Source organism: Desmodus rotundus, unplaced genomic scaffold, assembly GCF_022682495.2.
Source record: "Desmodus rotundus isolate HL8 unplaced genomic scaffold, HLdesRot8A.1 manual_scaffold_63, whole genome shotgun sequence".
NCBI lineage: Eukaryota > Metazoa > Chordata > Mammalia > Chiroptera > Phyllostomidae > Desmodus > Desmodus rotundus.
Genome location: NW_026527674.1, coordinates 10,237 through 33,076, shown reverse-complemented (window position 1 = coordinate 33,076; position 22,840 = coordinate 10,237). Strand labels below are relative to the sequence as shown.

At 46.7% G+C, this 22,840-nt stretch overlaps 2 pseudogenes; both read left to right on the top strand.

Annotated features, from left to right (window-relative positions):
* Window positions 1-4,764: 4,764 nt before the first annotated feature.
* On the top strand, window positions 4,765-5,429 carry LOC128780164 (alpha-1,4-N-acetylglucosaminyltransferase pseudogene; annotated as a pseudogene).
* A 12,082-nt stretch (window positions 5,430-17,511) lies between these two features.
* Window positions 17,512-19,111, top strand: LOC128780163 (heterogeneous nuclear ribonucleoprotein M-like; annotated as a pseudogene).
* The last annotated feature ends 3,729 nt before the right edge of the window (window positions 19,112-22,840 follow it).

The following is a 22,840-nucleotide window of genomic DNA, read 5'->3' as shown; positions in this document are numbered from 1 at the left end:
CAACAGGGCCTGGAATCTGGTATCAGAATGGAGTCAGGGAACGAGCTGCTGCCAACACTCAAGTGTGAGGCAAAAGCCTGCATCCTCAAGTTGTCCTGAGTGCAGGACTGAGCCCAGATCTTAGAGGTCCAGGCTGGAAGGGAATGAGAGACCTGAATGTGGCTAGGGGGTCTGGGCAGAGGAGCCAAGGAACATAAACACCCCAGCTTCTGACCCAGGATGGACACGCGGACTGGGTCAGTGGCCCTGAGGGCATGAGCCAAAACCCAGGATCCCTGGGGAAGGGAGGGCCAGGTGGGTGAGGTGGGGCTTTGGGGATGGAGGTTTCGGGCACCCGAGGCTGACCTTGGTGATTGGCTCCTGCTACAGAGTCAACAGATTTGCAAGATGAACGGCAGAAGGTGCTGGAAGCTCAGTGACAGAACATCAGCTTGCTGAAGTTGGTGGGCGAAACCCTGGGGAATGACCTGCAAGAGAGACAGGAAAGCACAGGCAGAAAAAGAGTAAGTGCCAGGGCCACCGTTGGGACACAGGGCGCTGTCAAACTGACGAAGGTGCTGTGGTTCTTAATTTGAAGGCTTCTTCATCTTATTTGTTGCAATGGGGCCACCATTGGTATCTAACAGTAAAAACCCACGCAGCTTCTCCCCTCACATCCTGGTGGCAGGGGAGTCTCTTCCTCTGTTTCTTCCAATGGTTGCTTCAGATGCCACCCTGTGTGCTGACTTCTCCATACAGTCTCCTCATTGGTTACTTTCTACTGGATCTCTACTCCTGACCGAGGGAATTTCATTGGCTCAGTCTGGCCTCTGCATTGGTCCCTTGAGTTAAGTGTCCATCACAGGTGCACAGAGGACACACACACTGAGCAGGTAGCTGTTGGTAATCCAGGAACTCAAAGCCTGTGAAGTACAGACTAGGCTTCAATGCTGTTGCGTCCTCATGCTCCTTTTTAACCAGAGCATGCATATTATCATTAAAGTCATTGATAAAATCTCCTAATACTGTTAAATAAAATACCCCCGTCTTATTAACAAAGATGGACATGATGTTATTGAAAAGACTATCGGTGTAGATTCAGATTAGAAGAGAGATGGACACCTAGGTTACTTCAGCAATGACACTGTCCCCTTTGTTTCCAACTCCTGCTTAATCTAACTTTCTCCCTATGTTCAGGCCTGTTTAAGACATTTCTTTTGTGAACTAGAAGAGATGAGAAAAACATTACATACACACACATGCCTAGCTCATGGACACAGACAGCAATGTGGTGAAGGACAGAGAAGTCTGGGGCTGGGTGAGGTGGGCAGTGGCGGGGGCAGGGACGGAATGGGGTACATCTATAATGGTGTCAACAATGAAAAAGTTGTACTTCTAAAAGAATAAATAAAAAGGAACCATTTCTTTCTAACCTTGAAAGAATCCACATCCTGGATTTAGTTGCCTAATAAGACCCAATGGGCTCTGGGTACATGTCAAAGGTCCAAGCAACTTCCAGGAGGTCTTAGAAGGGTACCTGGCATTTGTTTTGGGCAGTAGGTTTCAAACATTGGTAGCTGCACAGAACGACTCGTCCATCATAAGGATAGTGCCTCAAGTACAAAGAGGAGCAAGCCGTGAGCTCCCAGCCGAGGACTCAGTCAGCTTGTGGAAAGGCATGCTCTGAGCCTCGTACACTGTGATGTGGGTGGAATTGTGTGCAGCCCCTCTGTACCATCTTGCTCTGTGTGTTCTGCTGAGGCACCCAGACCCTCAAGCAGCACCCTTTTGGCAGCCTGTGAAGCTGCTGCCTGCCCTTCTCAGCCACTCTTGTCTTGCTCTTCCAGACTGCCAGGTACTGGTCCCAAGGGCTCTTGGGGCAGCAGCAGATTTAAAGGCTTAGGGGAGCAAGAAGGAGGGGCTCCCCTGTCCCCTAAGGGGAACTGTTGTCTCTCTCGGATGCAAAGGGTGTCCCCTCAAGGACTTTCAGACACTTTGTGAAGCACAGGGGCGAGAAGGAGGGGAAGTTTTCTGAATGGTGCAGCAAGGCTTCAGGTAAGCTGGTGAGAGGGCTTGCTTGGGGCACTGACCTGGGAAGGCCCTGGGTTGTTTGCATGTGTCGGGGGTTGGTTCTAAAGGGTGACACAGTGGTAGGGTCCTCACAGGTGACTGAGTCTGAAAGCCTCTGTGGGGCAAACAGAGTCTGGGGTGGATGGAGAGTGCAGGGGTGAACACCAGGGTCCTTCAAGGAAGCAGAGGGCAGCCAGAGTTCCAGCAGGTGGCCTGCCCAAATGCTTCTCCTAGGATTGGCTCTTTGCTGGGCAGCTTAGCTCTGCTTTGCTTTACCTGCTTTGACCACAGGTGAACTTTGCTAATGTAGAGAGAGCTGCTTGTTAGTTTTCAGGCTCTAGAAAGCAGGCCAGGCAGTGCTGGCACAAGACCCACAGCCCCGGGAGCTGCTGCTCCAGGCAGAGGTAAAACTCAATGAACACTGTTCTGAAGCAGCAGGAGGGCAAAAGGCTGGGCCAGTCCTGCCTCTGGACAAAGCTTCCTGTGGAGCTCAGACTTTTCCCTGTCTGAGGTCATTGCTGCTGCTTTGCCCTGGCATGTCATGACAAGGGAAGGCAGGTGGTTCTTGTGGAGGGTTAAAGGACATGGGCAAGTAACCTCCAATGTCCGCCCTTAGGGAACTTTGGGAACAAGGGTAGTTGTGTTGCTGGGTTCTGGGGCCTCCCCAGTTCCAGAGGATTCCCAGATCCACGGGCCTGCTATAATTGGATCTTGGAGTGGGGTGGAGGGGCTTCCAGTCAGTCCGTGTCCGCCCATACAGGGTTGTACCCCAACTCCTTTTACCCCATCCACTCAGCCATGGATGCATGTGGCCAGAGGGAGGTCACGTCTGTTGTCTCCCTGTGTCCAGGCAGGCCCACCCACAGCCCTTCATGCAAAGGGGTTTTCCAGAGTATGCCCTATGTATCATAGGAATAGGAAAGATAATTTTGATTGGTACATGGATGAATAATTTTATAATACTTTTTTTTCTGTTCGTGTGCATTAGGAAAATATTACTAACAGCCATCCATGAACTCATGGAAATTATTTCTTGGACAAGTATGAAGTGGGTATTTTATGTTTAAAGGAAGTTTCACATTATGCAAAATGTCAAAGAGACAACAGAACACTTGGTATGAGAATATGCTAAATTGTGTCCATAATATGGGGAAGTCTGTCCAGTTTAAACTTGTTGTCTTAAAATGTCTAAGGAAAGGACAGTTGTTGATCTTGCCCAGAAATCAGAGGAAGGGTATTTGTCCTGCCTGCTAACTTGCCTTTCACACTTCCATTTCAGTTCCTACTGCTCTGCCTCAAACGTTCATTCGTTCACTCATTCGTTTCACACAGTGTTTGTTGAGGCTGGTCTGCACCAGGTCACGCCATCTTCATTGGTATACAGGACTCAGTGATGTGACGGAGCCAAGCACAGGGTGGTGGGAGCACAGAGGACAGAGGGGACAGGCAGCTAGGAAAGATGAATGGGAGCCCCCTCTAAGTCTCCATCACATCCTCAATTTATTATATATGCAAAGACCCTTTTCCAGAGGTAACAGTTGTAGGTTCCAGGACTCCGGACCTCATGTCCCTTTGCATGGCCAGTATTCAGTCTACCTCAGTATTCATGTCTAAAAAAGGGAGACTCCCACCCTCTCTGCCTCATTCCCCTGGGGCTTCCTTGGGTGGAGGTCACACTTGTCCCTAGGCACTGTCATTTGGAGACATTTTCTAGACTAAGAGGCAAGGCTGAGTGTACGAGTGTATGTGTCTCGTGAAAGGAGGCAGGTATGGAATAAATCAGTGTCTCTCTTCCCCCATGTGACTTTAGATGCCAGTCTTCCTGCCTTTTCTTCTGAAGAGCCCAGAAGTCTCAGAGCGGGACCTGCGAGGAGGAGGTGCTCACCAGACTGGGATTTCACTGCAGTTGCCAGCACAGGGTTCCTAACAAATGGCCACTAGTGTTGCCCTGGGCCGGGACAGGGTGGACCACTGTCAGTGGTGAGGGTGAGGAGGGACCTGGGGCAGTGCCCATTGTGGACAGCAGGATGAATAAACTGCCACTGGTCTCACCACTCTACCCTGCTGCCAACCTGGCTCCAGAAATCTGCTTTACAAGAAGCTGACCACTTCCTTGCCACCATGCTGCCTCCTGGACGCTTATACCGAGACTATGAAACTTGGGATTATCATTTCCAATGATTGTTTTGTATTATATTTCCCTTAGATAGTTAAAGAGTTCGAACATGATATTAATATATGTTTATGTTCTACTTTGAGTGAATAGCATAGTTACTGTGTGTGATTCTTGTCTCTTCCTTGGTGCTGGGCTGCTCAGCTGACTCCCAGGAAAGACTCAATCAGGAACACATGCTCCTGACACATGTGCCTGCTATTCTGTGTGGTCTCAGCTGGTTCTGTGGGGAACAGCTGTTAGGGATGGCCCAATGTGTCATCAGCTGCTGGTGACCACCACGTGTGCTGCCCTGATTGGGCAACTGAGTTTGCCCCTTCCACTGCTTTCATTTTTTTATAAAACGATTGCACGAAATCCTAAATGCCACTGAAGTCTTCCCATGCATACTGATTGCTGCAACTATTTACTGAAAGTCACCTTTATGGGATGGAAGAGGCAAGTTTAGTAAACTCTCAAAATTGGACTTTTGGCCACTAGAGTTTTGGGAAGCTGGCTTGCTGGGCCCTCCCCAGCTCCCAGGCCCTGGCCTCCTGCTGTGACCTCAGACCACTTCCCTGCTGCTGGGGGCTGATGCCCACCTGCTCCTGAAGATCAACACCAGTGCACAAAGAAACTGGCTGCACGTCACCTCAGATGCCTTCTGTCTTACAGTCATCTGGAAGTGCAGGGGCATCTACAGGAAAACCGATGTCATTTCCATCAGGCCCAACACCGAGAAGAACTTTTTGGCTGCACAGGCTTCTCGGTACACTAGTGATGGCATGTCTGGATTCCGCCCCTGCCACACCTCAGCGTGAGAGTGCATGGACAACTTTGTTGAACACTACAACTCACACATATGGGGCAAGCAGGGACCTGAGTTGATGACGAGGATGTTGAGACTGTGGTGCAAACTTGAAGACTTCCAGGGGGTTAGTGACCTCAGGTGTTCAAACTTGTCCTTTCTCCACCCACAGAGAGTTCACCCTTTCTCCTGTCCAGAGTAGAGGCCGTGCTATGAAGTCTGGGACACAGACCCCAGCTTCAACCACTCCTAAGCCCTGCATCTGTGGAACTACATGAACCAGGAAGGGGGAGGCATGGTTAGAGGCACCAACACGCTGGTGGAGAATCTCTGCCACAAGCACTGTCCCAGACGTACAGGGATCTGATTCAAGGCCCAGTGGGCTTGGTGACTAGGGACTTGGGTCCAGGGAACAAATAGAGCCAATGCTGGTTTGTTGCTGCTACATCAGGAAACTACACACTGCCTGGAGAGCCACACTTTCCCTTGATGGCCTCTGTCCCCAGGGGTGTGGGACCTTACCCACACGTCAGTTAGGGTGAGCTTCCCCTGTCTGACATAGACAAGTCCCAAAGACTTTTGGCCTCATTCTGTGTCAGGCACTGACCCTGGCGCCGCCAAATCATGTGTGTGTGCTATGGTAGAGGTGGCACTGCAGATGGTGATGGCTTCCCAGGGCAACGTGATCTAGTCCTGTATCACCTCTTGGTCTCCTTGGGACATGGAACAAGCCTGGCACACAGCAGCACTCCAGAACTCTCGAGCGTAGTACGTGCCAGGTGTGTGGCAGCTGAGGCTAGAGTCTTACTCTTTGGTCTCGCTGACAAGGAGGACTGGGGCACATGTCAAGTCCTCTTTCTCACAAGAGCCCTGCACAGTGGGCACCACACTTACACATGGGCAGATAAAGGCTGGTGGAAATGGCAAACACAAACAGGCATCCTCACAGCTACTTTCTGCACACTTCAGGGATATGTTGGGAAGAGATCTGGGAAGCAAATGCTCCCCACAGATTTCAACTGGACTAAACTTGAAGGACACTCCCTGACGGCCAGAGCCTGGGCTGAGCCTACACATGCTTTAGCTAAGTTGGTTCTCAGAATGACCCTGCACACTAGAGTTCATTTTTCCCACTTTCCAGAGAGGTTAAGTGACTTTCCCAGGGTTGCACAGCCTGGGAATGCGGAATGTAAATGAATCTTTCACTCCAGAGCCCAGGCTTTTCCCTCCCCTGCAGTGAGCAGGAGGACTTCCTGGGGAGAAAAGCCTGCCCTGACCAAGAAAGGAGGTGGAGCAACATGCCCCACCAGTCCAGATGCTCATAGACATTCCTACTTTGTCCTGGTCCGTGCACCTCCACAGTTTTAAATAAATATTTTAAAACGTGTGATATAATGTACACACCATTATGCTTGCCATTCTAACGATTTTAAAATGAGTATATCAGTGGCATTAACTACATTCACACTGTTGTGCAAACACCACCATCAACCTCTAGAACTTTTCCGTCATCCCAAAGAGAAATTCTGTGCCATTAAACACTAACGCCCCACTCCCTACTCATCCCCTTTCAGCCCTGGTAACCACTATTGTAGTCTCCCCAATATCTCTATGCATTTGACTATTTTAGGTATGATGTGTCAGTGAAATCATGTTATACTTGTCCTTTGGTGCCTGGCTCCTTTCACTGAGAGTAATATTCAATGTTCATATAACATGCATCAGAATTCCATTCCTTTTTAAATAAATTTTTAATGTTTTTTATTTTTGTTCAGTTACAATTGTCTGCATTTTCTCCCCATCCCTCCACCCCACCCCAGCCAGTCCAACCTCACTCCCCCACCTCTACCATCCCCCTCGATTCTGTCCTTGTGTCCTCTATAGTAGCTCCTATAGAACCCTCTCCCCACTATCCTCTCCCCACTCCCCTCTGGCTATTGTCACTTGTTCTTAATTTCAATGTCTCTTACATTTTGTTTGCTTTTTTCTTTTGTTGATTATATTCCACTTAAAGGTGAGATCATATGGTATTTGTCCCTCACCACCTGGCTTATTTCACTTAGCATAATGCTCTCCAGTTCCATCTATGCCATTGCAAAGGGTAGAAGCTCCTTCTTTCTCTCTGCTGCGTAGAATTCCATTGTGTAAAGGTACCATAGTTTTTGGATCCACTCATTTGCTGATGGGCACTTAGGTTGCTTCCAGTACTTGGCCATTGTAAATTGTGCTGCTATGAACTTTGGGGTTCATAGGTTCTTTTGGATTGGTGTTTCAGGGTTCTTAGGGTATAGTCCCAGTAGCAGAATTGCTGGGTCAAGGAGCCGTTCCATTTTTAGTTTTCTGAGGAAATTCTATACTGTTTTCCACAGTGGCCTCACCAGTCTGCATTCCCACCAACAATGTACTAGGGTTCCCTTTTCTCCGCATCCTCTCCAACATTTGTTTGTTGATTTGTTTATGTTGACCACTCTTAACGGTGTGAGATGGTACCTCATTGTGGTTTGAATTTGCATTTGTCTGATGGCTAGTGGTGCTGAGCATCTTCTCATATGTCTCTGGGCCCTCTGTATGTCTTCCTTGGAGAAGTGTCTGTTCAAGTCCTTTGCCCATTTTTTAATTGGGTTGTTTGTCTTCCTGGGGTGGAGTCGTGTGAGTTCTTTATATATTTTGGAGATCAGGCCCTTGTCTGAGGTATCATTTGCAAATATGTTTTCCCATACTGTTGGTTCTCTTTTCATTTTAATGCTGTCTTCTTTAGACATGCAGAAGCTTTTAATTTTGATGAGGTCCCATTTTTTTATTCTTTCCTTTATGTCCCCTGCTTTAGGGGACATGTCTGTGAGGATGTTGCTGCGTGGAATGTCTGAGATCTTCCTGCCAATGTTTTCCTCGAGGACTTCTATGGTGTTACGCCTTATATTTAAGTCTTTTACCCACCTTGAATTTATTTTTGTGTATGGTGTAAATTGGTGATCGAGTTTCATTTTTTTGCACATAGCTGTCCAGATCTCCCAACACCATTTGTTGAAGAGGCTATTTTTGCTCCATTTTATGCTCCTGCCTCCTTTGTCAAATATTAATTGACCGTAAAGACTTGGGTTTATTTCTGGGCTCTCTGATCTGTTCCATTGGTCTATGTGCCTGTTTTTATGCCAGTACCAGGCTGTTTGGATTACAGTGGCCTTGTAGTACAGTTTCATATCAGGTATTGTGATCCCTCCTGCTTTGTTCTTCTTTCTCAAAATTGCTGCAGCTATTCGGGGTCGTTTATGGTTCCATATGAATTTCTGAAATGTTTGTTCTATATCTGTGAAATATGTCACAGGTACTTTAATAAGGATTGCATTGAATCTATAAATCGCTTTGGGTAGTATGGCCATTTTGATGATGTTAATTCTTCCAATCCATGAGCACGGTACATGTTTCCATTTGTTTGTGCCTTCCTTAATTTCTTTCTTCAGTGTTGTGTAGTTTTCTGAGTATAGGTCTTTTACCTCCTTGGTTAGGTTTATTCCAAGGTACTTTATTTTTCTTGTTGCTATTTCAAATGGGATTTTTTTTCCTGATTTCTGTTTCTGATGTTTCATTGTTGGTATACAGGAATGCCTTTGATTTCTTAGTATTAACTTTGTATCCAGCTGTTTTGCCAAATTCATCTATTAGGTCAAGTACTTTATTGGTCGAGTCTATAGGATTTTCCATGTACACTATCATGTCATCTGCAAACAGTGACAGTTTCATTTCCTCCTTTCCAATTTCGATGCCTTTTATTTCTTTTTCTTGTCTGTCTGATTAGTGTGGCTAGGACTTCCAATACTATGTTGAATAGGAGTGGTGAGAGAGGGCATCCTTGTCTTGTTCCTGATCTTAGTGGGAAAGCTCTAAGTTTTTGTCCATTGAGTATGATGTTGGCTGTAGGTCTCTCATATATGGCCTTTACTATGTTGAGGAATGCTCCCTCTATTCCCACTTTGTTGAGGGTTTTTATCATAAATGGGTGCTGTACCTTATCAAATGCTTTTTCTGCATCTATTGATATGATCAAGTGGTTTTTGTCTTTGCTTTTGTTTACGTGGTGTATTATGTTTATTGACTTACGAATATTGTACCATCCTTGCATCCCTGGGATGAATCCCACTTGACCATGGTGTATGCTCTTTTTAATGTATTGCTGGATGCGGTTTGCCAATATTTTGTTGAGGATTTTAGCATCTATGTTCTTCAGTGATATTGGCCTGAAGTTCCCTTTCTTTGTCATGTCTTTATCTGGTTTGGGGATTAGGATAATGTTGGCTTCGTAAAACGAGTTTGGGAGTCTTCCATCTTCTTGAATTTTTTGAAATAATCTGTGGAGGATGGGGGTTAGCTCCCCCTTTAATGCTCTGTAGAATTCTGTGAAACTGTCTGGTCCAGGGCTTTTGCGTGTCGGAAGCTTTTTGATTACTGTTTCTATTTCATCAGGCATTACTGGCCTGTTCAGGCTTTCTGCTTCTTCCTCATTGAGTTTTGGAAGGTTATATTTTTCTAGAAACTTGCCCATTTCATCTAGGTTTTCAAATTTTTTGGCATACAGTTCTTCATAGTAATTTCTTACAATCCTTTGTATTTCGGTGGTATCGGTTGTAGTCTCTCTGCTTTCATTTCTGATTGTGTTTATTTGGGTCCTCTCTCTTTTTTTCTTGATGAGCCTGCTTAAGGGCTTGTCAATTTTGTTTATCTTTTCAAAGAACCAGCTCCTGGATTCCTTGATCCTTACAATTGTGCTTTCAGTCTCTATGTCATTTAATTCTGCTCTGATCTTGGTTATTTCCTTCCTTCTACTTGCTCTGGGTTGTCTTTGTTGTTGTTCCTCGAGTTCTTGTAGGTGTATGGTTAGGTTGTTTATTTGAGCTGTTTCTATTCTTTTTAGGTAGGCCCGTATCACTATTAACTTCCCTCTCAGGACTGCCTTTGCTGTGTCCCATAGGTTTTGGATTGTTGTGAGTTCATTTTCATTTGTTTCCAGAAACTTTTTGATTTCTTCTCTAATCTCATTTTTCACCCATTCATTGTTTAATAGCATGCTATTCAATCTCCATGTTTTTGAGTGCTTGGGGTTTTTTTCCTTGAGATTTGTTTCTAGTTTCAGTCCCTTATGGTCAGAGAAAATGCTGATATGATTTCAATTTTCTTGAATTTGTTGAGGCTTGTTTTGTGTCCTATCATGTGGTCTATCTTTGAAAATGGTCCATGTGCATTTGAAAAGAATGTGTATTTTGCTTCTTTGGGATGAAAGGCTCTATATATATATCAGTTAAGTCCATTTCATCCAAGGCCTTGTTCAATGCCACAATATCTTTCTTGATATTTTGTTTAGATCTGTCCGTTTTTGACAGTGGGGCACTAAAACCCCTACTATAATTGTGTTGCTGTCAATATCTTTCTTAAAGTCCTCCAAGATTTTCTTTATGTATTTGGGTGCTCCTATGTTGGGAGCATATATACTTATAATGTTTATGTCTTCTTGGTGGATTCTTCCTTTGAGTATTATGAAGTGACCATCTGGGTCTCTCTTTATGGCCCTTTTTTTGAAGTCTATTTTGTCTGATAAGAGTATTGGTACCCCAGCTTTTTTTTTTTTCCTGTCCATTTGCTTGGAACATGTGTTTCCAGCCCTTCAGTTTCAGTCTGTGTAGGTCTTTTGTCCTGAGGTGGGTCTCTTGTAGGGAGCACATGTGTAGGTCATGCTTTGTATCCATTCAGCTATTCTATGTCTTTTGATTGGAGCACTTAATACACTTACATTTAAGGTTATTATTGATAGGTATTTATGCATTGATGATTCTTTGTACCTGTGTTCTTCCCTCTTTCTCTCTTTTCCTTCCTTTCCTTACAGCAGCCCCTTTAGCATCTCTTGCAGAGCTGGTTTGGTGGAGGTATATTCTTTTAGACTTCTTTTGTCAGGGAAACTCCTTATTTGGCCTTCTATCTTGATTGAGAGCCGTGCTGGATAAAGTAGTCTTGGTTGCAGTCCTCCGGTTCTCATTACTTGGAATAATTTTCGCCATTCTCTTCTGGCTTGGAACGTTTCCATTGAGAAGTCAGTTGGTGACCTTATCAGTGCTCCCTTGTATGTTACTTCCTTTTTTTCCCTTGCTGCCTTTAAGATTCTTTCTTTATCTTGGAATTTTGCCATTTTAATTATGATGTGTCTTACAGTAGGCCTCTTTGGTTTCCTCTTGATTGGGATTCTGTGATTCCTGGATTTGGGTGACTTTTTCTCTCAACAAATTAGGGAAATTTTCCATCATTACTTTTTCAAACAGTAATTTGAGTAAGAGTAATCCCTTGCTCTTCCTCTTCTCCTTCTGGTATCCCTATTATACAGATATTATTGTGTTTCATGTTGTCCTGCATTTCCCTTAATCCCTCTTCATTCTTTCTGAGCTTTTTTTTTTTTTTCTTGCTCATTCTGGGTGTTTTTTTCCACCTTGTCCTCCAGTTCGCTGATCTGGTCCTCTGCTTCATCGAGCCTGCTTTTGATTCCTTCTACTGTGTTCTTCAGTTCTGAAATTGTATTCTTCATTTCCTCTTGGCCCTTGTTGATAGTTTCTACTTCCTTTTTCATGTTGACATAGTTTCCAGTGAGTTCATTGTAGTTTCCCTGTAGTTTTTGGTAATTCTGTGTGAGCTCATGCAGCTTCCTCATAACCAATCCTTGAACTCAGTATCTGGTAGTTGACTTGCCTCTTTTTCATTTAGCATTGTTTCTGAGACTTCCCCCTTTCCTTTCATTTGGGGATTGTTTCTTTGTCTTCCCATTGTTTGTGAGACTCTTCCCGTTAGCCTCTGCTTCTTAAGTTGCTCTGTTCTGACCCCCTGGGTTTTTGGTGTAAACTTCTGTGATAGAATACCTGTGAGATTTAGTGTACAGTCTCCTTGATCTCCCGATCTTACTGATCTTGGGCTGTGGTTTATGTTGGCTCTATGTATGTCTTTGGTTTTGGGTCTTTCTTTGCTGGGTCTTTCCCACCAGCTGGTTATCTGAGGGTCAGTCTGTCCCCCACCTCTTGTCTTCTGCTGTGCAGGTGTGGGCAGGTTGTGTTGGAGCTGGTTCTTCCATGTGTACAAGTTTATGAGGCTTTTCTCTTGCTCTTGTTCCGTTGTTTGTTTTTAGTAATTTCTTCACTATTTATTTCTATTTTCAGATAGGTCCTGGGTTGACTTCATGTGGCTTCCCATCCCTCACCTTCTTCTCTTTTTATCTGTTGGTGTTTCCTTTGTTGGTGGGTTTCCTCTTCCAGGAGGAATCCTGGTGTTCCCAGCTTCTACCCACTCTTTTTTTTTTTTTTTATGGTAGGCCTTCTCCAGGCTATGGGTATGCGTGCAGAGCCTTCCTTGATTTGCACTCTCCCTGGTGCCTGTGGTCTCAGTTCCCTTCGAGATGAGGTGCAGACATTCCCCGGTGGGTGGGCACACTCCTGGTCACTGGGCACACTCTCTGTCACTGGGCACCCTACCCCGGGTGGTGCCTGTAGTGTCAGCTCCCTGTGAAATGAGGTACAAACACTCCCCGGTGGATGAGCACACTCCCCGTTCGCTGGGTGCACTCCTGGTAGCTGGGCACCCTCCCGCAGGTGGTGCCTGTAGTCTCAGCTCCCTCTGAGATGAGGTGTGGGCACTCCCTGGTTGCTGGACACACTCCCGGTCACGGGACACCCTCCCCCGGGTGGTGCCTGTAGTCTAAGCTCCCTCTGAAATGAGGTGCAGACACTCCCTGGTGGATGGGCACAGTCCCCGGTTGCTGGGGGCACTCCTGGTCGCTGGGCACCCTGCCCTGGGTGGTGCCTGTAGTCTCAGCTCCCTCTGAGATGAGGTGCACACAGTCCTCCGACAGGTGGCAGGGTGGAGAGGAGACTGGAGCTGTTGCTGCAGGGGAATTCCCCAAAGTGCCCCAGAGGGTCGTTTTCTTTTTGGGAAAAATCCCCCTGCTCAATCCTGTGGCTCCCTCCTTACAAGGAAGGGCCTGTCCTCTCACACAGCCCACCTCTCCAGCTAGGCCGGGGGCTGTCCGGGTCAGGATCGCACGTAGCCCAACTTTCAACTCTCCTCAGCCAGTGCCCACAGTCTCCCTGGGTTTTCCACTTCGTCCTGATTCCCCTCCCTGCGACTTCAGGCAACCGGGTCTCTCACAGTGTTGCTCAGGCCTTGTTTGGCAGGGGACAGAGCCGTTAACCCGGCTCTCCCCCAGGAGTCCTGCAGCAGGCCCCGCACGGGAGGGCCTGGGGCTGCAGCTGCCCTGGTCCCCACGCTGGTCCCAGGGACCTTTCTGTCCTGAAGCAATCCCCTTACCTTCTGTTTTCTCAGTGTCCTCTGTACTTTTTGGTCTCTCATCTTTATAAACGCTAGGCTGCTTTTGGCTGTTCGCTTTGTTTCTCAGTAGAATGGGTAGGTGTTTCACCCAGGTGCAGGGGGAAGTTAACTCCGCTCCCATCTATCTCACCACCATCTTCTCTCATCCTATCTCTGAATTCCATTCCTTTTTCAAGCTAAATGATATTCTTCTGTATGTATGTACCACAATTTTTAATCCATTTGTATGTCGATGGACACTTGCGTTGCTTTCACCCTTTGCTATTGTGAATAATGCTGTTATAAACTTGTAAGTGCAAATACCAGAGTTTCTTCTTTCAATGCTTTTGAATACCCAGCCAGAAAGGGACCTGCTGGACCTCATTGCAATGCTATGTTTAATTTTTTGAGGAACCACCGTTCTCTTTTCCACAGCAGCTGTACCAATTTTTACTCCCATGAGCAATGCACGGGCTTCCAAGGTCTCTGCACACTTGCCAACACATGCTCCCACAGGATTATGCTTTGGCTGCCCCCAGACACAGTCTTGGCAGATTGAGGCTCAGGTGGGAGAAAGGCCTTTAAAAAATTCCCAGAAATGTGAGTCTCAGTAAAGCCAAGGCTGGCTATGGGACAGGATCAAGGATGATATTGGAGAGACAGGGCTCTTTGGTCCTGGGCTTCACAGCCAGATGCACAAGACAGGCCAGCAGGTTAGGGGAGGGGTATAGTTGACATCTCACCAAGCCTAGGGCTCACCCAAAAGACTAGAGTGGAGCCGGATCAGAAAACAGGAAGGTCCCTTTAGTTTAGGGCTGGTGGCCTGGGTTGTCTGCCTAAGAGTCTGCAGATGCCCCTCCTTTAGTGCCATTCACATGGATCCTGGATTTTCCTAAGGGATTAAACGTGGCATTCTCTCCTTTCTCCTCCTGTTGGATCTAAAAATAGCTCATCCCAGAGGAATGCAGGGAGAGGCTCTACTTCTCCTGATGGTGGGTTGGGGCGCCTGCCTGGAGAGAGGGATTCCTAGGACACCTCAGGCCTCAAGCTACTGATGCTGAGAGGTTCTCTTGTCCCTGTCCCATTGGCAGCAATGAGGTGGCACACAGCTCTGTTTCCACCCTCGAGAGTAGGTGGTTTCCCAGACTGGGGAAGCATCCACACTTGGAGCAGCCAGAGCTACCACGTTGATTTGGGTAATGGCCTAGGGCAGTTGGAGACTACTGGGTGCTGTTGACTTGTTCAGCACAGCTGAGTCAGCCCAGACCTGGCACCAGGGTGAGCTGGGGAGCCAGGAGATGGGGAACTCTGCCCACTCTCTTGGATCCAGAAACAGGTGAGCCAGGCAATTCAGGAAAACTGACAGGAATCAGGCCCCTGGCAGGTGCAGCTGACAAGCATCTGTGCAGTTCCAGTGATCAGTTCCTCAGGTGGCTGGAGCTAAACATTAGCAGGGCCAGATGCCCCCGACGGCTGCCCATTGATGTTTAGGAATCAGCCAGAGTTCCATTTAACAATCAGCTGTTTGGTCAGTTTTATAGAAGTTCGTGGACGGGTTTCAAAGAACTGCAAAGCCTCCAGGAATTATCTCCCAGAGGGATTGCTGCCTTGCGTGGTGGTGAACCCCACTCACTGGCAATGTGCGAAGCAAGGGCTCCCTTCCTTGTTGTGGACTGCCCCAGGTGGAAACAATCTTTGAACAAGGCAATGAGTTTTGAAATGCTAGCATAAGCACCATTCTTTTGGGTCTCACTGATTGATGACATAGGTCTGGGATTGGGATGTTTCTTGGGACCCAACAAAACATTGAGAGATGGATGACAAAGCTTCAGATTTTTTAATGACAGTCATGTCTGCCTGTGTTCCTGTTCCCAGATGTGGGAGAAGCAGTCCTTGCTAATTTCATGAGGAGAAACTAGGGGTTCCATCCCCTCCCCCACAGGGAATGTGGTTTCCAGGTAACCAGAAACATTCTCATTTGACTTTGTGGGCTGGACTCAGCTGTGAAGTTGAGTCTGTGGAGATCCAGGGAGAATTGAAGGTCTCCAGCGCTTACTGTATTGAGATTTGCTATAACCTTTCAGTGCTTGCTGTCAGTGAAGAAACCTCAGGTACTGTAATTTCCATCGTGAGAAATTATTTACATATCACCACCACCATCATCGGGAGGTCGTTTACCATACACCAAAAGCTTCAGAGTCAAACAGAGTCAAACAGAACTTTATTACTCAGAAGCTGTGCGATTTCGGGGAGATCCCACAGCGTTTTGAGCCTCAGTGTTTATGTTTATCTGTTGAGGCAAATCACAGCTACATACAGGGCTGTAGGATGGCTAGAAAGAGTAGTCTGAAAGGCTGGCACAGTGCCTGGCACATAGATAAGTGCGGGGCAAAGGGTGGCTGCTATCATCATCATAATCCTCAATCCCCACAGTTTTCCTCACCCACTGATGTCAGGGCCTTAGGACAACTGAGAATTGCACTGTAGGGATTTCAGTGGAAGACAAGAGGGAGACGTTTGGGGTTAGTAAAACCTCATGAACTAGGACCACTAATTTAGAATCCTGCATAACTGGGCATCGGGGCTGCCACCATCAGTTTTAGAGATTGCACTCAGAGTGTCAACGTGAGGGATTTAGGGCTGCTCGGGAGGCAAGCGACAACACTGTACTCACATCTTGACAGTGAGTGTGGGCTTTGGGGCTTCTCGCTGGTGAGCCTCAGCCCACCCACAAGGCCTCCTGAGCTTTCATTAGTGGTCAGTAGGATTAAGCTATGGACACAGATGGCCAACAAATCAATCACTTTACGAAGTGTGAACAGCCTTTGACTCTGAGGAGCCCAAATTAAGGATTCCAAACTCCATTCTTATCCTTTCTCCTAATTCATGCTGGTCCATAGCCTCACTTCAGCAAGACCCCAAGAATATAGAATTTTGAGGCAGATAGTCTAAGATTTTGACAACTTTGTTTTAGTTTAATAGCCATCTGGGCTGCAGGTAATATTGCAGGGGCTGGAGTCCAACAGATGTGAATAAGACAAGGCGTCAGCCCTTGTGGGCCTCAGAGCTGCAGGAGGTGGAGGTCGGGTGGGGGGAGAAATGAGACAGAAACATCTGCTGGGTCCCCTCTTGGTTCTTCCACAACACCCTGTCCTAGCTCCTACCCCCACACCACTCTGTACAATAATTTCTGTGTAGTTTTCCCTCTTCCTGGAGAACAAACTCTGGAGTCAGACACCATCACCTACTAGTGGTATGACTGTGGGAAAGTCATTTGCCTTCTTGTTGTCTCTTTCTGTTCCTTCACCAGTATCCTGGGTTGTTGTGGGAATTAAAGGGGATGATACCTGTAAAGCTTTATTATCTCTGCATGGAGGACTTCTAACTATTTCTGTCGACAATGGCTGAGCCTGTCGCCGAGGTCCCCATTAATCCTCAGTACGAATCAAGGTAACGGGCACATTGTCAGGGCTCAGGAGTCATTTGTTGACGGGACGGATGAGGGACCCTGCACAGCCACCTCAGCACAGGACAGGATGTGATGAGGGCGACCCCCGGAGAGCGTGCTCTGTGCTCTGGGCGCCCGGAGGTGGGCCAGGAGTTGCTGACTGTGGGCCTGGGACGGATTTATGATGGCGATCACGTGTGAGCAAGGCCTTGAAGCGTGCACTCACCTTCAGTGTGGGCAGAAGGATGTGGAGAGCGCCAGCTACAGCAACAGGCAGCCTCTCCGAGCGGCGAGGAGCTCAGAGTCTGTAACCAGGCTGATTGGGTTTGGGTCCCGTCTTCTACCCCTCCGACAAGCTTCTTCCTTCTGTGTGGCTTAGACAATAATCTCCCTCTTCCGGGAGTGTTGGGAAATGACACGATATTCTTTATAAAGCACTAAAAACAGTGCCTGTCAAAGAATAGTCCAGAGTTAAGACAGTCTAGGAAGCGACACAAACCCCGACGGGGAGAAAATGGCGGTGCGGCTCCCGGCGCGGCCGAGGGGGCAGCGACCGCACTCAAAATGGAGGCGGAGCGCGGCGCGCACAGTGCGCCTGCGCCAACCTGGCTTCAGCCGGAAAGCGGGGAGCCGGTGACTTCCTGCTCCCGATGAGGAGGGAAAGGAGCAAACAAAAAAGAGGAGGCAGTTGCTCTGAGTCACATGCCAACCCAACCAAAAGACACAGAGCCTTCATTACAAACATACCTTTTGATGTGGAACGGCAGGCACTCAAAGCCCTGGTTGGAGAAGCGGTTGGTGCGGTAACGGAGGTGGAGCTCTGAATGGACGCTGAAGAACATCGGGGGGTGGGCGGTTGTTGGTTTCTAGATGGAAGAGAGCATGAAAGAAGCTGCCAAAATGCTGAACGAGCCTCCTGTGAGTGGAAGAACGCTGGAAGCCACAGAAGATCCTGAGGGTGAAGACGCCAGGAGAGCAGGGCGGAAGGCTGGAAGCCTTGGAAGCTCGGTGTGTGCAGCAAATCTGGGTTATGAAGTCGGCTGATAAGAGTGAAGGAGGTTTTTAGTATGGCTGGTGTGGTGGTGCTGGTGGCAGGTGGTCTAAGGATAAAGGTGGAAAAAGTCATGGAATAGGCACTGTTACTTGTGAACCGTCCACTGAAGCTGTACTAGCTAAATGTATTTTTAATGACCAACTGGTATTTGGATAGACCAATGCACATGAAATGGGTAAGAGGGCCTTACCAAAGGGAGATTTTTGTCCTTCCTGCGCGTCCACAGCAACTTCCCATGGATTTGGTGGTGAGGACAGGGGGGGCGGCATGTCAATGCCAATCGCGTGAATAAAGGCATTGGCATGGGAAACACAGGGTCCACAGGAATGGGAAGGGAAAGCATAGGATTTGGAATAAATAAAACAGGAGGCATGAAGGGACCCTTGGTGGTGGTATGGAAAATTTGGGTCACTTTGTATCTGGGATGAACATGGGCAGCATAAAGGAAATCCTAAGTGATGCACTGAAAAGAGGAGAGATCATTACAAAGCAAGGAGGAGATTGGGCACAGCATTGATTGCGTTAGGGGTGCCAGTATGGAGGGCATGGACACAGGCTTGGACTATAGCATGGATCACATGGGCTCTGAGATGCAGCGCATGGACCTGGTCACGAACCACATGGTCTGTGGCGTTGAGCTCATGGGTCATCCACTGACCTTGTGGGCCACCCAGACCATGAGTACATGGGCTTGAGCATGAAGCACATGGGTCCAGTGTTGGATGACATGGCCACCAGCTTGGAGGAGGTGGACACCAACAACCTGGAGTACATGAGCCTGGAACACATGGGTGCCAATGACCTGGAGTACCTGGATCTTGAGTGTGTGGGTGCCACATGCTTGGAGTGCAGGGTTCCCACCATAGGCTTGGTGCTGAATGCTGGCATTGACGGCAAGGGCCTGGCCATGGTTAGTGGTGGTAGTGCCAGCTTTGACCTTGCCCTCTAGGTGGACCATGGCACCTCTGGAGCAAGCCTCACAGGTTCCTAGGGTCAAGCTGGATCCCATGCTCCTGGGGTGGTCAAGAAGGCCTGCCAAATATTTGAAAGAATTCTCCCATTTGATTGTGCATGGAAGATGCTAAAAGACAAATTGAAGGAACATGGCCATGTGTTACATGCTGACAGGAAGATGGAGAATGGAAATCCAAGGAATGCCATGTGGTTAAGTTGGAGTCACCAGAGATGGCTGAACAAGCCTGGTGGATGATGAATGGGAGGAAGCCGAGTGGCCCAGTGACTGATGTTCAAATTGATAGAGATGCCTAAGTGGTTGCCTTTTTAAAACATCAATGCCCGACCTCTGAATTGGTATTTTTCTTGGCAACCATTTAAATTTGGGGGTGGATGTATGAAGATATTTTAAAAATTCAGTTGTTGTTGAGGTAATTTGAATTACTGTTTTCATCAGTGGGGTTCCATTTGACTGTTTGCATTGAGAGTGTAATGTGTGCAATTTTTTTGGTAGTTGTGGCCTCTTGTTCTAGCAGGCCCAGGGAAGTGGCATGAAATGCAGGAAGTGTGCCAGGTAAAAGGGAAAGCACAGTGTAAGCTTGATGAGAAATGGCAACTGATTCTCTATCTTCATGTCCAAGACGCAATCAGGCAGCAGTTCTCCAAGTGTGGTCCCAGGACCAGCAGCACCAGATTCAACTGGGACCTGGTGAGAAATACAGATCTCCAGACTTACTAATTCAGCAGCACTTGTTGACATTGAATATGACTTTGATAAGAAATACCGAGTCCTGAAAAAGAAGGTAGACAGCAAGGAATATGGTAAGTGGGAGATTCAGCTAGGAAGCTGATCTGGAAAGAGTTCCAAGAAATCTGTGAATGTCTCCTTAAGGAATCTGGAATGAGCCCATGAGGAACCCATAAAATCCATTCCCATGTGGATGAGGCTCAGTGGTGGATGCCTCTTTTAAACAGGGCATGCACTCCCGTTTTGCCACAGTGCCCAGTACTCCCTGTCCCAACACTCCCTACTGCAGTGGTTCCGAATTAATAAGTCTGGAGAACTGTACTTCTCACCAGGTCCCAGCTGAATCTGGTGCCTAATTGTACCTTGGACATCAAAATGGAGCATCAGTTGCCGTTTATCATCAAATTTGTGCTGTGGTTTCTCTTATACCTGGTGTTTCCTCCATTTAATGCAACCTTCCTGGGCCTGGTAGAATTTGGATTTGCAATTTGTGGTATAATCAGTATTGGAAGGTTTGTTCTAATGGTCCCAAGAGACAGGTTGACCAGCAAGAAAGAGATTTGGGAGTGTCTGAGTATTTTGAGCAGGCCTATGGTAGCTGAAGCTGTGGGTAGTGTGAGCTCATCCCCGGAGAGACAGTGCAAGGAGAGATGGGTGTGGGTGAAGCAGAATATGACAGGGACATTGGGACACTGAGTCTTAAAGGAGGAGTGAAACGGTGGTAACTCTTTAAGAAAGAGGCTGGAAGGAGCAAGTTGCGGGGAACAGCTGAGAGACCTGATGAGGGATCATTCTAGGCCTCATTGTTAGAGAGAGAACTGTGAGCAAACATCTGAAGGATAAAGCTTTATTAGGTGAATAGTGAGTTCTCAGGCGAGTTTCCCGATCTGAAGGATAGAAACCAGGTGTCCTGTTACCCTGCCTGGGCCACAGCATGAGCATGCTTGGTAACCTGCTATTGCTCCAAGGTGCAGCTTGTTGTGACAGTTGTGTCAGGTTCGGCTGACATCGTGGTAGCTTGGAGCTGAACATGGAATCATCTTGCCCACTTCTGTTATGCTCTCTTGCCTTGCCTTGACTTTTATTTCCTTTTTTCTTTTCAAATATTGTGACACATTAGGTAGAAATATGCCAGTCTTCTCCTCATGGCCATGGTTAGAGGTGCTCGTGGCTAAGGGTTTTGTTTTTTGAGTGTGCCTTGGGGAAGAGTGTCCGAGAAAGAAGCATGGGAGCCAAAATGGAAAAGGTGGGTCAGTGGGCCACCTGAGGGCCATCTCCCAGGGGAGGATTGGCCCAAGAAGGCATGCTATAAATGCAGGGGAGTGAGTGAATGAATGAATGAGTTTGAGGGATAAGGATGATGATCTGAACAAAGCAAATTTTTAGAACAATTGGTTTTAAAAATCATGTTGGGTGTTGCAGAGGTCACAAGCGTTAGAAGCAGATGCATCTCCAGCTTTCTTCCATTCCGGGTTTGCCACCTGGGACAAACCACTTAGCTGTCCAGAAATCAATTTCTTTGTCTGTAAAACGGTCATAGCAAGGGCTGTTTGTAGTTTTGTATTTAAAGCTGGTACGTGGCACCAAGGCTGGGACTGGCTGCACTGCAGCTGGTGTTAGTACAGAGTGCATTCCCTTTGCCTGTCCTCCGTTCCCGCAGCACCCTGGGGGTCTGGAGGGCAGGGCTCCAACCCCCTTTTTTCTAAAAGAAGACAGAGGCTTAGGCAGGTCAGGGCTTTCCCTGGAGGCCCTTGCCCTCTTTGCAAACTCACCACTACCATTTCCTCCAGTCCTTTCTCCTTCCTCGGTGACCTTTCCCTTCTCTTTCTATTGTACTTAAAAGTCTGAATCACATGATCTAGAAAGAACCTAAGTATAATCATATGTACTTCTTCGGGCCCCAATTCTAAGAGCCTCCAGGGAAGAAATTCTATTTTTCCCTAAACATTATAAAAGTAATAGATGTAGATGCATAGAACTTTAAATAGTATGGCGAGGTGGAAAATGGAAAACAACGTTCTCCTAACTTCCATTCTCATGCCCAGAGATAATGATTTATCTATGTTTCTAGAAATAGTCTATGCTTTTGAAATAATATATCAAAAATCACAAATTCATATATTTTATTGAATTTTTAAGATTATTTTATTGTTGCTTGTTGTATTCAATTTTATTATACCTGAATGGCAAATATGAAGAATTCATATACAAATGATCATCATTTGTGTGTGTAAGGCCTGGCTATCTATCTATCTGTTTATCTATCTAACTATTTACCCATCTCCTATGTCTGGACCCTCCTTCTAATCATTTATGTATTCTCATTTCACATTTCCATTTACCTCTTCCCACTATTGTAATGCCTATACCTATTCAAATACATCTCTATATAACCATATAGAGATATATTTACATACATATCTATTTAATAAGTTATTAAAGAAATCATAATAATGGATCAGTTAAACAGAACCGTATACATGTATATCCATATATATGTGAACACACATGTGTACATAATCCCATTATTCCCTATCAGTACAAGTAAAGCTGCATTATTCTCATCTGGAGATTCATAGTGTTTCATAGTATAGAGATACCATCTGTGTCCTCTATTGCACTTTGTACTTTGCTTTCTCATACTTCTTCTTATACTTTGCCATTACAAACAACACTACATTGCCAACTTTTACACGAGCACGTTTACACACTTGTATGTGTATATCTATAGGACAATGTTGAGTTAAAATGCCTGTTACTCCTGCCAAATTACGTTTCAAAGAGAGAGAACAATCTCCATGTCTACCTAGAAAGTGGAGATTAGAATCTGAGTCTTTGACAAAAATGGAACTATATTCAGGAAACCATCAGGTGTGAAAAAAAAAAAGACCATGAGGATTGAGTTCAGTCTGAGTGCAGAGACACAGTCACTGTCTTAAGTCCCAATGCCCTCCCCAGCACGGCAGTGGTGGACACCATCTCACTTACATGCCCTTAGACAGCATATAGTCATGTGATCATACCTTACAGCCAGGGAAAATGGGATTTGTAGCCTGGCCCTGTCCACTGTGTTCTAGTAATTGAAGGAGAAAAGGGGAAGGAGCTTGGGGAGTGTGGTAGACCTTAGGTGACTCTGCCACCCATAGCAAGTTGTAGGACTTTATCCTGAGGTTAGTGTAGGGTTGGTTGCATATGACCAACACCTACAATTGACAGTTTTCCCCCAAAAAAGACCTCTGGCAGTGGGCTCGGGCATGGGGGATTCACTGAGGACCTACTAGGCGCCAGGCACTAGG